Here is a 16,134-nt window from a genome sequence, read left to right as displayed (position 1 = left end):
GCCATATTTGTGATAGCCCCAAACTGGTGTGCGTGCGTGCGTGTGTGTGTGTGTGTGTGTGTGTTCTGTGCATGTCGGTGTCAGCTGTAGGGTTGACATGGGATTTGCTGAGAGGCAGGACATTATAGAACTAAAATATCACCCCTGAATCCAGGGAGAGGTGAGTGAGGAGCACCCGTGTGGTGGATAAGAAGTAAAGCAATGGGAAGGATTTTCTAAGCTGGGAGATGGCTCCTGTTTCATGCAAAGATGAATATATAATTCAATCCTTCCTCCGTTTATTTTATATTTTTAATTGTATTCAGTTTAACATGGATTTTAGAGACATCTTTGTGTGGTTTCTTTGCAAATTTCTATCACCGGAGACAGACTGTGTTTCTGTGACTGTGGGCGGGGTGGAGTGTGACTCCCATGATCCTCTGCTGCGGGGGACGGTACCGAGGGCTCATCTCACAGGCAAATCCCAGGGCTGCCCTGCCACTTACTCTGCTTTCTGTACGTGATTGAAAAGCGCACTTGACCCGCACGCCCTCTTTGCAGATGAAGTTATAATTAAATCCAGGAAAACTCTCTGACAGCTGGAGCCCGCAGGTTCTGAGTTTGGTGTTTGTTCTTGCAAAAGCCCACAGCTATAGCTTATGTCGCTGCCACATGCATGACCAGTCAGGGTGATCATAAACTGTTTGTTCTGTCTGCAGATATTTTGCTCAGGGAAAATGAAAGCCCACCAGCAAAGTGGAGTTGCTTTGAATACAGATTTAAGCATTTTCTTACAAAACTGACGCCCTGCTTTTTCCAGGCGGGATTAAAGGTTAGTTTGATATTGTGCCAACAAGCAAGAAACCATAACTAAGTGGTTAAGAATAGGTGAACACCAATGCTTGGGAGAAGGGGAGGTGTCTGGTGGGGTGCCAGTGTGGAGCCCAGATTTAACAGCTTCATCAAAGAAAACATGTTAAATGCTCATTAACCAAATTTACAAATGATCCCCAACTGGGAGGTGTTGCAAACAACAGAGGAATAAACACACACGCACACACGCACGCGCGCACACACACATACTAATTACATGCACACATGCACACAAAGCAGGAAATGAAGGAACATTTCGCGTAAAAAACAGACCCAAGATAAAATAATTTTAAATACAGACATTCAAAGAAAGCATTAACACGGGTTTAATACAGAATTAAGGCAACAACTCAAGAGTAGCAAGTCACCTTTCTGATGAATGTTGTGGGGCAGTGCAGGGGACAGGAGGGGAGACTGTCCCCACAGTGGCAGGGGGTGTGCACCTCCCCAGAGGGTCCTGGAAAAGATCTGGAATGCACCCTGAAGGAAAGGGAGCAGAATCACGGGACACCAATAGAGTAGTGATTAGAGAATGCTTGGTGGTAACATACTAGCGAAGTCTAAATATCTGTTCTTAAATCCCTGAATTTTTTTAGGGCTTCAGGAGCCATTGACCCAGACCACACTGTAGAGTTTAGTAGTGGAGGAAGGATCACACTGGACCACGCTGGCATCCCACAATCATTCCACTGACCCTTAAGAAGCCACCAGGGACAGACTTCTTAAGGTATTGTTTTGGGTGTTGCACGGCCATCTTGAAGAAAAAAGAGTGTGCTCTAGAACTTCAGCCCCATCCTGATGGCATCAGAGACCCGAGGCAGGAACAAAACCTGCACCCATGTCCCAGCCCTGCAGTCTCATGCTCTGGACCTCCCTGTGGACTCGCAGGACAGCATGCCACCTCTAACAGCATGTGGAAAGAAGGCAGGTGATGTAGCCGACCGGGCAACAGGACATCCGGGCTGTAGTTCTGTCTCTCCTGTTAAACATTGGTGTGACTATGGGAGAGTCCCTGGATCTCTCTGGGCCTCAGTTCCCTAACAAGATCAGTATTTCTTAGTGGAGGATCCATGAATGGTCTTCAGGAGGTCTCAAATCATAGAGAGAATCGTATTTTGAAAAGATGTTCTTGATGCAAGAAGGTTAACCGGCATGGACTATCACTAGATTATTGCTAATGTCCCTTCCAGAGCTAAACTTTAATCCTAATCTACATAATCCCTTGATGTTTGTAAACATTTTATGTGAATGTGCATACATGCACTTTTTAGAAGAGGGCGTATTCTTTAGGTGAGAATCATATGTTTAAAAGATGTTCTTCATGCAAAAAAATTAACCACCATTGACTATCACCAGATTATTGTTAAGGTTTCCTCTAGAGCTAAACTTGAACCCTAACCCATATAATTCCTTCCATCTCTCACCCATATAAGCACCCAGAAGTTATGATAGTAGAGGAAGAAGCTGAGGCACCTGTTCATTGTAGGACATCAATCCTATAATCCAGAATCTGACCACCTTCATTAGGTGTGTTTGGACTGAGAACTGTTGGAGCCTCTTTGCTCAATTGATTGAAACATAAGAAAAGTTAAGTTCAGGATTGTCAGTATGATACACACATAGGCCATTTCACTTTTCAACAGAGGAAGCAAGCACACACAATGGGCTAAAGAGAGTTTATTCAATAAATGTCATAGGGAAAATTGGACAGATATATGAAGAAAAACAAAACTAGACCACCTTCTTACACCACACACAAGAATAAATTGAAAATGGATTGGACTTAAATGTTAGACATCAAACCATAAAAATACTAGAAGAAAACATAGGCAGTAAAATCTCAGACATTGCTCGAAGCAATATTTTATTGGATATAACTCCCCAGGCAAGGGAAACAAAAGAAAAAAATAAACAAATGGGACTACATAAAACTAAAAAGTTTTTACACAGCAGAGGAAACCATCAACAAAATAAAAAGACAACCCACAGAATGGGAAAACATATTTGCTAATATCTGATAAGGGGTTAATATCCAAAATTTATAAAGAACTTACAGAACTCAGCACCAAAAAAATAAAAACAAAAAATAAAAAAACAAACAAAAAACAACCCAATTAAAAATCAAGCGAAGGATCCAAATAGATATTTATCCAAAGAGGACATGAAGATGGTCAACAGACATATGAAAAGATGATGCTCAATGTCACTAATCATCAGAGAAATGCAAATTAAAACCACAATGAGATATCACCTCACATCTGTCAGATTGGCTATCATCAATAAATCCACAAATGACAAGTGCTTGTGAGAATGCAGAGAAGGGGGAACCCTTTTGCACTGTTGGAGGGAATGTGGATTGGTGCATCTGCTGTGTAAAGCAGTAGGGAGATTCCTCAAAAATTTAAAAATGGATCTGCCTTTCGACCCAGCTATCCCACTTCTGGAAATATATCCGAAGGAACCCAAAACACTAATTTGAAAGAACATAAGCCCTCCATGTTCATTGCAGCGTTATTTGCAATCAATTGCCAAGATTTGGAAGCAACTGAGTGTCCATCAGTAGATGAGTGTATAAAATAACTATGGGGACATTTATAGAATGGAATACTACTTGGCCATAAATAAGAAGAAAATTTTACCCTTTGCAACAGTATGGATGGACCTTGAGAACATTATGCTAAGTGAAATAAGCCAGTCAAAGAAAGAAAAATACCATATGATTTCACTCATATGTGGAATCTAATGAACAAACTGAACTAACAAGCAAAACAGAGGCAGACTCATAGGTAGAGAGCAGGATGGCAGCTGACTGGGGAGTTTAGGGGGTGGAGGGATTGAACAAAAGGGAAAAAGGACTCATGGGCATGGGCAACAGTGTGGTGATTGCTGGGAAGGGGAGAATACGGGGACTAAAATACAATAAAAAAAGATGACAGGAAGGAAAAAACAAAGATAACCACTGTTAACAATTTATTGTGTTTCAACCCAATTTTTATTTCTATCACGTATGTGTATGTGCTGAGACTTTGTGTCTGAACTTCATTTCATTCATTTCATTCTGCATCAAACTTACTGTTATATGTATCATAAGTATTTCCCCATGTCATCAAAAGAAAAGGAAGGAAAGTGGGAAAAAAACTTCTGCTGGAATTACCTGCATGAAACCCTACTGAGAGACCTTGGAACCCAAGGAAAATTGTGGAAAAGAGAAAAACACACAATTTCTCACTGGTTTTTGAAAAAGAAGTGTAATGTCAATACCACACCCTCAGCAAAACATTGTAAAGGGCTCTCTGGATACCACTCCTGGAACTGGCTTTCCTTGGGCCCCTGAACACCCAGAGGCCACACTTAAATGCAGTATTATCATCTATCCAGGAGGTGCTAGGTGCTTGTCTCATTTAACCCATGTCACAGCGGTAGCGGGTGGATAGTAGTAGCTTCATCTTCATTTTCCAGACTTTAGGAGTGGTTAGGCAACTTTCTACGGCCATAGAGGGCAAGTGTGGGAGGCTGGATTCAAGTGCTTGCTGCCCTACCAAAGGTCTTGCCAGGCCGCTCAACTATTGTGTTTGATTCCTATGAGGCGGGAGGGGAAGGGTGGGAAGGAGGTAGCATCACATATGTTTAGTGTTGAGTGAATGTCCTGTCTCCTATGGGCATCCCATAAATACAATACAGATTAGATACAAAGCTGCTTGACTTTTACCTCCTATTTCCGCAGAAAATTACTCCAGGATAGTAGGGCTCAGATCGAACAAGTCAGTCTCGATCTCTCTCTCTTTTCTCTCTCTCTCCCCTTGTCTCTTCCCATCTCCCTCTGCTTCTCCCTCTCCCTCTCACCTCATTCTGTCTCTTAATCTCTCTCTCCTTCTATCTCCCTCTCCCCTTTCTTGTTCTTTTTTATTCTCTAACAAAAAGACCCTATGTCCTTGAAATTCTGCTCCTCAAAAAAATCTGTGACAATACCAATTCAGAACAACAGATAACTCTGAAGGTGAGGGAGGGAGAGGTGATAGAAGAGAGGTACAGAGTGGCTTTAGATGTAGAAATAATACTCTTTCTTAAGCTGGACCATGGGCATTCACTTGTTGCTTTATACATTTTTGCCTATGAAATCTGACTATTATTAAACAAAAAATTTCACAGTCTGTCTAAAAGAAGATTTGTTTAGCCTTAAAAATGTTCATGCCACTTGACTGAGAAGCGCCATTTCTGGGAATCTATTCTGAGGAAATCATCTCAAATGAGTACAGATTTATATGCCAGAAGTTCATCACAACATTATTTTTAATTTGAAAATCTTGAAATAATTTAAAGAGCCCAACAAAGAAGAATGATTGGGCAAATTATGCCACATCCGTGAGCTGGAATATTACACAGACTTCAAAAAAAGCTGATTACAAAGAGTCTTAAGAGTATGAGGAAATGCATTTGATGAAATTTTAAGTGGAAAAACAGGATATGAAATTGTGCATAAAATAAAATTTCAAAGCTCTGGAAAAGGCTGCAAAAAATGACTGAAATAAAACACAGCAAATAGTGCATCCCTCTGGGTTGTGCCATTTTTACTTTTGTACTTGTTTCCAAGTTTTAATTTTATACAATTGAGCGTGCGTTACTTTTGTGTGATGGAAAAATTAATAAAAAATAGTCTGCTTATTGGTTCTTGTCATTAAAAATCTGGTAGGTCATATTTGTCCCTTAGTCTGAGTAGATAATGCTGTTAACAGACTCTGTAGCTGACGCACCGGGTCTTTGAGCATCATGGTCCATCCTGGTACTCACTATTTACTGCACTTTATTATTTTTTAAAAAGTATTTTATTTACTTGCTAAAGAGAGGGGAAAGAAGAAAGAAAGAGAGGGAGAGGAACAACAATGTGCAAAACAAACATCCATCAGCTGTCTCTTGCAGGCCCCTACTGGTGGCCTGGCCTACACCCAGGCATGTGGCCTGACCTGGAATCAAACCAGTGATGCTTCAGTTCGCAGAATGGCGCTCAACCCACTGAGCCACACCAGCCATAGCTGTTTACTGCACTTCAAAAAATATATGTAGAGAGAATAATTCCCCCTCTGAACAATTCAGCGTTTCCTGTGTTGCCTCACCTATCCCAAGACTAGATGTAGATGAGGAGGGCCCAGCGAAAGCACACACGCACACACACTCACCTCCCTGCAGTGTCCCTGCTACATTCTGCCCGGCCTGAGCTCCGGGGGCGGAAGGTATGTGGCAGGAGTCCAGGGGCCTCTGTGGCAGCTGACACTGGCCTGGGGGGCTGCAGGACAGCAGCCACAGCTGCCAGGTGGTGGGGGTGAGGAAGAGGAAGGAGCTGTTCTGCAATCATCTCTTTCTTCTGGATGTCCCCTCCTCCTTATTCAGTCTGGCCAGTCATGCAGGAGGAAAGCATTGGACCAGTGGAACCGGCTGCTGATGTCTCAGAATAAGGAAGAAGTAAAGCTGGGCTTAGCTGTTAGGACACGGAAGCCTTGCAGAGTGGGGTCCCAGATAAAGTGGGGAAGCAGTTGGTTTGGATCTTTTTGGAATCTTGGGATACATGGGTGCCCTTCCCTGTCTCCCGTTGCTGTCTGGATATACCTATAGCTGTGTCCTCTTTGCAGAAAAATGAGCTGTATTTAGAAGCAGAGGCTGTACCAGGTTTTAACAACAGGGAGAGGTGAGCTGGGGAGAGGCCAGGGTTTGGCTGTAGACTGGGGAGCGCACACCCCAGGAAAAGGCATCTTGTCCCAGTCCTCACCACAGTCTTGGTCAAGCGCCCTTAAGTGTATATATTATGTATGTCTTTATATATATATTTAAAAATACATATTTAAAGCATATAAAATATTTAAAATATGTATTTATATATTTAAAACATATTTAAAGGTGTTTGATTTTATATTTGATATATATCTTTACATATTTTAAAATATATATTTAAACTTTTTTGAAATAGTATATGTATATCGAAGTTTGATATACCTATGTTTGATATATGTATCTATGTTTGATAAAAAGCATACCTGTATCTAATGCTTTTTATCATACTAATATTAGGCAGAACTTAGTAAGCAGAAGTTCTCACGTCAAATAGTACTCAAAACATTACTCCCTGCCCCCTCCTCCAAGAGTTCCCTCTTCACCCTTCCTTTTATGGAACAACCACTCTTAGCTCTTCTAGTTATTTCATTTGTTTCTGGCATTGGCTTCCCCATTTCTAAATCATGTGCTTGTTCTTCTATTTCTTGTGTTTCTCCCTACCCCCCACCCATTGTAGACATGCAGACATTATGCATTAGCTTTCTAAAATGAAAGATGATGATTTATCATTCCATCTTGCTCCCACCCCCACCCCAGTTTTCCTTCCTCGAACCTCCCAGTATAATGGTCATGTTAGTTCGGTTCCTGTGAGAAGCAGAAACCCAGGCAGAATGAGACATGGACAAGGTCTGGGGCGGCAGATGCCAGTGCAGGACGAAGGGGCAGCTCCAGGGCCGATATGACACTGTGAAGGAGGAGGGCAAGGAAGGGAGGTGGGGAAGGAAGGGCCATAGACTGCAGGATAGTTCTGGGAAGTTCAAGGCCAGGCTGAGGAAGAGACCCAGAGTAATGACTGCCCATTGGAGAAGACCTGCATTGGGCAGCAAAGATCTTCTCTACTCCCCTTGCAGAGCTCAGCCATTGGCTGGGAGTCCCAGAGCAGGACCCTCATCTGTGAAAACAGCAGTGGTCCCTGGAGTGGCATACACTCCCCACAGCAGGTTGGCCTTGGAAGGGAGGGCTGACTTGTGCATTTCCATGGCCACCATATTTATATTCTAATTTATGATTCTATTAATGTTCTGTGCTCCCATTGTTGTAACTAAATAAACATTGGCCACAGCTGAGTCATACTGTGCACTATAACCACATTTCTTCTTTCATTAGTTACTTTTCTTTCCTTAGAGTTTTCTTTTTTTAAAAATTTGCTTCTTTTTCTATGTACCGGTCCATTATTTTGCTCCAAACTCTTTGGCAGAATATAAAACACCTGGCAATATGGTAGAACCCATCCATATGTCGATCAGTTTCATGTCTTTCTTTTTCGGGTATGTTCCATCTGGAGCCCCATTCTGGGTTGGTTGCACTTTGCTTCTTCCCTCATTTTGATGGAGCATGTCTTCCCAGAGCTTGCTGGGAAGCCACGTATGTGATGCACATGTTTTGATCCCTTATATACTCGTTGTGTACCGCCACACGCGGCAGTTTCTAGGTCAGAACTCATTTGCACCTCAGCATTTGGAAGTTGTTGTTCCCTGGCTTCCAGTGTTCCTGCTGAGAAGTCAGTGCCATCCAGACTCCTGATGTGACCTTTCTTTCTTCCTGGCAGCTTTTAGGCTATTCAATTTATTCCAGCATTCTGAGATGGCACAGTGATGTGCCTTATTCTCTCTGCCGGGTACTAGGTGGGTCTTTCTAACCAGGAAACTCATGTCTTTCGCTTCTTGGAAATTTTTATATTCTTTCATTGATTTCTTCCACTCTGTGTTTTCCAGTTCTTTCTTTCTAGAACTTTTATTATTTGGACATTTGATCTATTGAACTGGTCATCTAATTTCCAGAGAGAAACTGACTCTGTCCTGTCTCCTAGCTGGTTCTGACAGATTTCCTTAACTTTATTTTCTAAGCCTTCCATAGATCATTTCTGTTATCGAGATATTCCTTGTTTATTGGATGTTTTTCGTTTTGTTTCCCTCGTCTCCCAGAGAATATTCATTGTCTATTTTGGATGCAGTTCTGGCCCCTGCATTGTCTGGGCTGCCTCTGAATTTCTTTTCCCCACTCATCCGCGTAGGTATGTCTTTCACGTGCATAGCTTTCTCCTACTGTCTGATGATCCTTTCTTCTTACTTAAGACAGAGGCATCAGAAATCAGCCTGTAAGCCCTGGTAGGCCTCACTGTGACTGATCTGGCAGAGGGCTCAGCGTCTTGTAGGGGATCCTCAAGTGTCAGTATTTGTAGATCTTCACGGTTGGGCAGGTCTTTTTCAACACGGAGCAATCCTCCCAACTCTCTTTCCAGTGGTGGTGGTTGGGGTGGGGAGAAGCTGTGTGAAACCCTTACGGCCAGCATTCTGGGAGCTGCGTTTGGGAAGGTAACTGGGAAGCCTTGCCTTTCAGTATGGAGATTTTCACATAGTTCCCCTGATTTCAGGCTAGCCCCTGAACCCTTTCCTCAGCTCTTGCCAAGACCAGAGCATTTCTGGTTCAGCTTCTCCAGCCTTCTGCTGTGATCGGGAGGGAGCTAGCTCTGCTTCTTGGCTGCCCAGACAGACTTTGGGGGTGAAGGGGAGGGGGAAACTGGAGTTCTGATGACTCTCCATACAGACTTTTAAACCATCCCCCTGTGTTCAGCCGGTCCCTGCCCCTGCCCTCGCGGAGGGTGGGTACCCTGTCTCCTTTCCTAGAGCCTTCCTAGGATGAGTGACTCCAATGAGCTTGTTTTTACAGGTATTTTCCAGACCCCACACCCCATGTAACTGATTTTCAGTTTTCTCCATTGTAGACTAGTATTCAGTTGCTACTGTTTCCCTCAATCTGTGTTCAACCTTCCCAACTTTCATTGGCATTTCTCATTTCTGTTGTTCACCCACCCACTCAGACACCCCCCCCCACTTCCATCATATTGTTCTTGTAGTTTTATTTTTCCCATCTTTCCATTTTACAGGGATTTGAGGAGGGAGTGGGGACACAGAGCATATGTTCAATCTGCTATGTATAACGAGATGTCACACTTCTCCTATGTTCCGTTCACTTTCAACTCTCTACTTGGTCACTACGCTACACAAGAGGAGAAAAGGTACCTCTTTTGTAGAACGTGCTCAGAGGAAGCAACTGCTGCTCAACTCTTTATTCCAAGATGTTCTTCTTCTTTGACCCTCTTTTGATCTATTTCTTCACTGAAGTAATAAAGGGATACCATTTATTGAGGACCCACTATATGTCAGACACTGTGCTTAACACTTGTTTCATCTTCAACAAATCCCTGCAAGGTAGAGATTATTATACTCATTTTACACACAGGGACTGTGGCTCAGACACTTTTCCCAAGAAAGTCAGCTGGCAAGATGTGGAGCCTGGATTCAAGCGGGCATCAGTTTGATGTCCAGGGCCCATGCTGCCCAACCTGAGGGACGTGTTCAGTGCTAGGTGACTGCAGAGCTTTCACACTGAGTGCCTTGTGGGAGACTGTAGGTTCCGTGGAGGCACAGCCCTCCTCTGCCTTGTTCACCCCCATCTCCTAAGCACGAGAACCATGCTCACCACACTGAAAGCACACAATATTTTTTATAAGAATCAATGACTGAATGTGATCTTATTTAATCCTCAGAGCAACTCAGTCATAACTCTAATATTACCTTTCTGCAAAAGGTTAGGAAGCAAATCTTGGAAATTTGGGACTTTTTTTGTTTTCTAGGGGTTTGTTCTTTCCAGGAAGTGTTGTTAGTCTGCAATGTGTGAAATAACCCATGACGAGGTATAGCTAGGATGGAAGGAAATAGCTGAGTTGGCTTGGCTGAGTTAGTGCAGAATTATTTAGCATTCACTCGACAAAATATTAGTGAGTGTCCACTGTGTGCTATTGGACGGGGAGATTTATATTCATTAAGTCTCATCTTCACAATAGCACTGCCAGGGAGCTAGTTGGCCTAAAACCAGTTTTAGAAAACATTCATTTGCCTAGTGAAGAGTTTGCTTAAATTCAACCTCTGTTTGAGAATCTGGACTTCATTTTAGTGACCTATATTTTCTTGGCATTTTTGAGCAGTTTAATGATTAAAAGAAACAACTTCCTTTAAGGGCACAGCTAACTCAATTTTGTATTTCTAGTAGGTATTTATTTATTGAACTTGCAGAATTTTTTTTTAAATGATGGGATTGTTTTGGATGCTTGAAAAGGCCTTTTTCTATTTGACCTACTTTTGGATAGTTAAGTTCTTTTTAGTCCATTTATATAAAGCCTTTTATTCAGAGTTGAAATTAAATTAAAATTTAATTTAATTTAATGTTTATTTCCAAGGCACCTGAACAGATGCAAAAATGCTCCAAAGGGGATTGAATTTTACACAAACGGGTTTTCGGGTAAGATATTCTCCAGTCAGGCTGTAGTGAGACAAAAAAAAAAAAAAAAAAAAAAGAAAGAAAAGAAAAGAAAAGAAAAGAAGAGGAGACAAAGACCTAGGCAATTCAATTACTACCCTCTCTTCCTCTTTTCTTTCCTCTCCCTCCACTGCTCTCCAAGGAGGAGGAGATTGGGGCTCCTAATTTTTATGATTCTTGGTGTCAAATGCTATTTTTCCTGTTTTCTGGAGTCAAGGTATGAACTTAGGTGGGTCATTGAGTAGAAGTGCTGGAGGCAGGCAAAACTTCTGGCAGCTTCTCCAACAAGCCTACCTACTGGTCATTCAAAAAACCATGCCCTTACATATCAGTGGGGCATGGGAATGGCTTAAAATAGGAATGACTAAAGTAGCCAGAGAGTGAGATAACTTTGTAGCACTTGCACAGTGATTGTATTAATTATAGAAATGCTTATAATAATTCAAACAGGTAGAAAAATATGAGAATTTACATTTTTTCTAGCTGCCTAACACATCCTTGTGTCAGAATTTTTGAAATTTGTTAAATATGTCAACTAGTTAGAGAAAATACAATTAAATTTCTCAGAGGAATTCGAGGGAGAGGTGTAGTTTAGGGATAGGCATCAGAGTAATAGAATTGTTTTAGAACATATGAACCTGTCAAAGCCAATCTAGGAAACATCAGCAGAGTGCTCCAAGACTGCACATTTTTTGCTTTGTTAAGAGAAGGTAAATAATTGATGATTCTTTAAAAAAAAACAAAGTACAACTGTCTCTGTTTTCATGTTTGGAAACCGATGGGTGTGTCCACATAATAATGTCTACAAACTTTCAGAAGGGACTTCTTTAGAATTCCATGGAATTTATCTGGAACAATGGATGATGTCCTCATGCCACTGCAGTGCTATGTGGGTGGCTAAGGTCTCTGGCCCCCGCCCTGAGTCTGTTCCCAGGAACTCTGGCTAGTGACCCCGAGGCTGACTTTCCTTGGACACTATCAGCATAGGCAGCTGGCTGGTTTGGGTATAATGAACCAAATGTCCCTTTATGCCATTAAATTCCACCATTCTAATTTTTCAGGTGTTACAACTGTATTTTGAAAAGTGTATCCACAGGGACATCCACCAAAGTGAACTTTATGGTGCTGTGGGTATATCCGCGTAGAGGCAGGGACATTCTTGCGTGACATGTGCAAACTCTGGGGCCAGTCTGTTGGGGTACAAACACCGGCTCCCACCCTTCCCAGTTATGTGACGAGTTGTGCGCTCTCTTTCCCCATCTGTAAAATAAAGATTTTATGTATCTACCTTACAGGGTTGTTGTAAGGATAATATGAGTTAATACGTGGAAAATGCTTAGAACAGTGCCCAGCCCCTGGTAAGTGGTATATTAAGTGTTGGTTAAGAGTGTATTACTATCATAATTATTTATATGAAGTACTTGAAATTTTATGCAAGGCACTTTTTGGATTACAAATGCACAAGAATGCACTCACAATATATATATATATATATATATATATATATATATATATATAATTTCCATATATATATGGAAATTAATAGTTGCTCCTTTTATAATCCTGAAAGTGCAATTTCCCAACAACGTGAGCTCTTTTCTCTCCCTTTCCCTTTGCCGCTACCTGCCACCAGCTTTCTCATCACCCCCACCTCCTTATTTTTTGCATGTCCAAAATTCCGTCTTCCTCTGGCACCCTTACTGAATTCTACTTTGGGGAATTTGTTTACTGTGTGTATTCACACACCTCTGGAACACTCTTCTTTTCTTGCACCCTTCCAAGTTTATTTTTTTTTTCCTCACACAAGACAGGAAGTGGCTGGTAAAAGGTAAGCCCTGGTATTGACCTGCTGCGTCAGAGCCATGGGAGCAAGTGGCGATGGGAGAGAGTCCGAGGCCCAGCTTCCTCCTGGTCTCAAAGTGCTGAGCCTGGCACATCTGATTTAGATTCATATTTTACTGCCATTTACCTTCCACCTTGTATGGGTTAAGCACTAGGTTGCATCCTTTAGATGGACTGTTATTTTATCTTTACAATAATTCCTCAAAGGTATGTGTAACTCCCATCTTACAGATGAAGAAAAGAAACACAGAGAGCTAAATAACTTTCCCATGACCTCATCATCTGAGAGTAGAGAGATAAGAGTTAGAACCGAGAAGTTCTTACTCCAAACTCAATTCTCTTCCCACTACTTATAATACTACCCTTACATAATGGTGGAAGCAAAATAATAATGGCCAAATCCCAGCAATATTATGCCCTTAAAACTCCCATTCAGAATTCCATAGAAACTTCTATATAGCTCTTCTCCCTTCTGCAAATAAAGCAACTTCTTCACCAGCAGGCACTCGCTCACTTCAGCTATCCAACCGTCCATCCATCCACCCACCCATCCAATCATCTCTCCACTCATTTATCTGTCCTTCCAGTCACATATTCATCCATTCAGTCATCCATCTAAACATCTATCCGTCGTTCTTTTTATTAACTATTCACTATGTTTCAGACTTTGTTTCTGCTCTCGTGACTGTGTTAATGTTTAACTGTTGTACCTTAAAGCCGAAATCAGTAACTATGCATCCTGTAAGCAAGATATTGGGCTTACAGAATCATTCATTGTATAGAGAATTTTAAATGTTGTTGCAAAGTAACGAGTTACACCATTTTTACAATTTCTTTCTCTCCTCCCCCCTTTTTTGCCCAAAAATGATACTATAATGCTTGCTAAGTCAAAGAACAGGCTAAACAAGGGTAAAAATTTTAACAGTACAGAATTTGCCATCATTTCATTGCCTTGATTCTAACTGTTTGTGTCCTACGATGCAAAAGAAGTCAGTGGCTTTTAACTGTTTACAAATAGAATGTGATTGTAAATTGTACAGTTTGGTTGTGTTTAATTATGAAATTTCTTCAAATATAATAAACCATGACTTTTTGGCTGCTCAAAAAAAAAAAAAGTTATGAGGAAATCCCTGTCTTTAAGGAGTTCTCAGTCTAGGAAAGGGGACAACATGTAAATAAATAATTGTAATATAACGCGTTGAACAAAATACATAGTGGTACTTATGAGGTGTTATAGTCATGCAGGAGAGGTGGGAAGGAAGATTTCTAAATTTTCCTAGGGGAAAAACATTTTAAATGAGGGTACTTGGCGCTTTAAAAGGTCAGTGAAGGAACCACCTGAAGTTGTGCGCAAAATTTTCTTAGAGGGGTATGTAGCCAAGGGGGGCGGGCGACAGGTGGGAGCTTGTCTGAGGTATCACAGACGAGTTTTAACTGTGTTAATGTTTGAACTGATGAAGAGCTTGCTAGGAATCAGAAGTGGAAGAAGACATTCTTGGCAAAAGAAACCACAAGTAAAAGAGTACAAGCAAATAATTTGCTAGGACTCTAACCTAGAGTAATGTTTGAGAGAGCAGCAGGGGATGAAGCACTTAGGACAGGTCAAGAAAGGAATGGTATGCAAGGCCAAAAATTAATTCTCGAGGATACTGAAAATGCTCTCAAAAGCAGTATCAATATTCACTGTAAACTTTCTTTTCCAGCGAGTGCCATTACACAAAATGGTAGAAGTTCGTTCTGTCCGTTTCCAGAAACTTGTCACAGATTCTCTGTATTTGTAGATAAATTTGCATTCAGGAGTTGAGCTGGGGGCCTAACCTTGTTTCTGAGGAACAGTGTGTTCTGAATTCCAAACAATGGTTTACAAAGCTTCTGGAGAGCAAAAGCTGTGAATTGGCATGGTGGCCTAGGCTCTTAGGGACATGCCTGATGTTCAAATACAGGGCAGGGAAAGAGGATACCATCCTAAGTGGAAATTTGATTATTTTGTTGCTCAAAATGTGGCTGAGAGCTTTTTGGAGATGAATTTTATTTGAGGTAACAGTAGTTAAATTTATGATACAGATTTCACCCTGAAAATCTCTGCAACATGTTTTTAGTTTCTTCCCACACCTCTGGGGTTGAGATTAAGAAGGTTAGCTAAATTAAGATATATGCACAATCATCTTCCAAAGAGGGAGCTGTCTAAACTGGAACCGTTCCTATAGATTTCAAGGCTCATTCGCCAGTCTCCTTAGATAGGACAGAAGCAACGTTTCTAAGCCTGAGAATTCCCCTTTCTGTCTGAGTTGATCAATACATCATTTTGCATCCCCCAGCACAAAAACCCAAATGTGCTTCCTTTTCTAAAAGGAAGCCCTGTCTTCCTGGGATTAAGGGGGCATAGTCCCATGACACAGTTTGCAGTCAATTTTTGGCATCTGAAAAAACTTCCTTCTTTCAAGAACTGTGGGCAACCAGTCAAGAGGGAACAGTATTTTGGCATTTGGACTGAAAATCTTACCTGCCAACTGGGCTGTCCTGAACGTATTGTTTCTGAAACCAGGGGAAGCACATGTAACAAGAACAGGCTTTGTGGTGTCGGAACAGTGTGGATGAGCACAGCTGCTCGCGTGGAAGGGAGCGCGGCCAGCTGTGCTCGCTCGCTTCCTCCGGCCCCGGCTTCCCTCAGCCTCCTGAACGCGCGGGTGGGGCGTGCTTGTGACCTCTCGAGGCTCCTATTTCAGATTTTTTTTACTTCATTAACACCCTGGCCATGGAACCACACACTTTATATACAGTTGCTCTGACTGGCACTCTAGCGCTTTTCTCTCAATTACCCATCACTCTGTTCTTCACTTTGCATGTCAACCTTAATGGGAAGGTGAGTGGAAATGCAGCCAGACAGGGCTCATGAACTCAAGATGTTCAAACAGACATTTCTTCTAGGTTTCCTATTTCTGTTTTCATTCCACAAAGATTTTTATTCAGTATTAAGTTTCCTCAGTTTCTCAGAGAGATGGTGAGTAGAATGGACTTCTGGATGTAACCCAAAAGGCCTTCACTCCCCAAAGCCTGGTCCAGAACCGAACCAGGAGCCAGAAGGACCCTGGGAGCCAGGCTGTGGGCTCAGCCTCCACGCCTCAAGCTGCTGGACCTCAGACCTTCGTTCATAACCACTGTACCCTTCTCTTATCTAATCATCTTTAATGAACAAACCTAATATCCTTCTCAATGAAAAAGAAAGAGAACTGCACACTCTATAATATACAGCTTCAACAGAGAAGATGAAACAAAGTTGTTCAGCAAGCTAAGAGA

At 41.8% G+C, this 16,134-nt stretch overlaps 1 protein-coding gene and 1 pseudogene across 1 annotated transcript in view; both read right to left on the bottom strand.

Annotated features, from left to right (window-relative positions):
- Positions 1–6,045, bottom strand: part of SASH1 (SAM and SH3 domain containing 1) — a 209,595-nt gene extending 203,550 nt beyond the window's left edge. Inside the window, exon 1 of the mRNA XM_054570086.1 lies at positions 6,027–6,045. The gene's annotated coding sequence lies outside the window, so the exon portion shown is untranslated. The remainder of the gene's footprint in view (positions 1–6,026) is intronic.
- LOC129066940 (60S ribosomal protein L35a-like) overlaps positions 1–16,134 on the bottom strand; it is a 40,514-nt pseudogene that overhangs the window by 14,608 nt on the left and 9,772 nt on the right.

This window comes from Pteronotus mesoamericanus, unplaced genomic scaffold, assembly GCF_021234165.1.
Source record: "Pteronotus mesoamericanus isolate MK-2021 breed Mesoamerican mustached bat unplaced genomic scaffold, CSHL_Meso_final contig_20, whole genome shotgun sequence".
Taxonomy (NCBI): Eukaryota; Metazoa; Chordata; class Mammalia; order Chiroptera; family Mormoopidae; genus Pteronotus; species Pteronotus mesoamericanus.
Note: the sequence above shows the minus strand (reverse complement) of the source record. Positions and strands in the feature narration are given on the sequence as shown.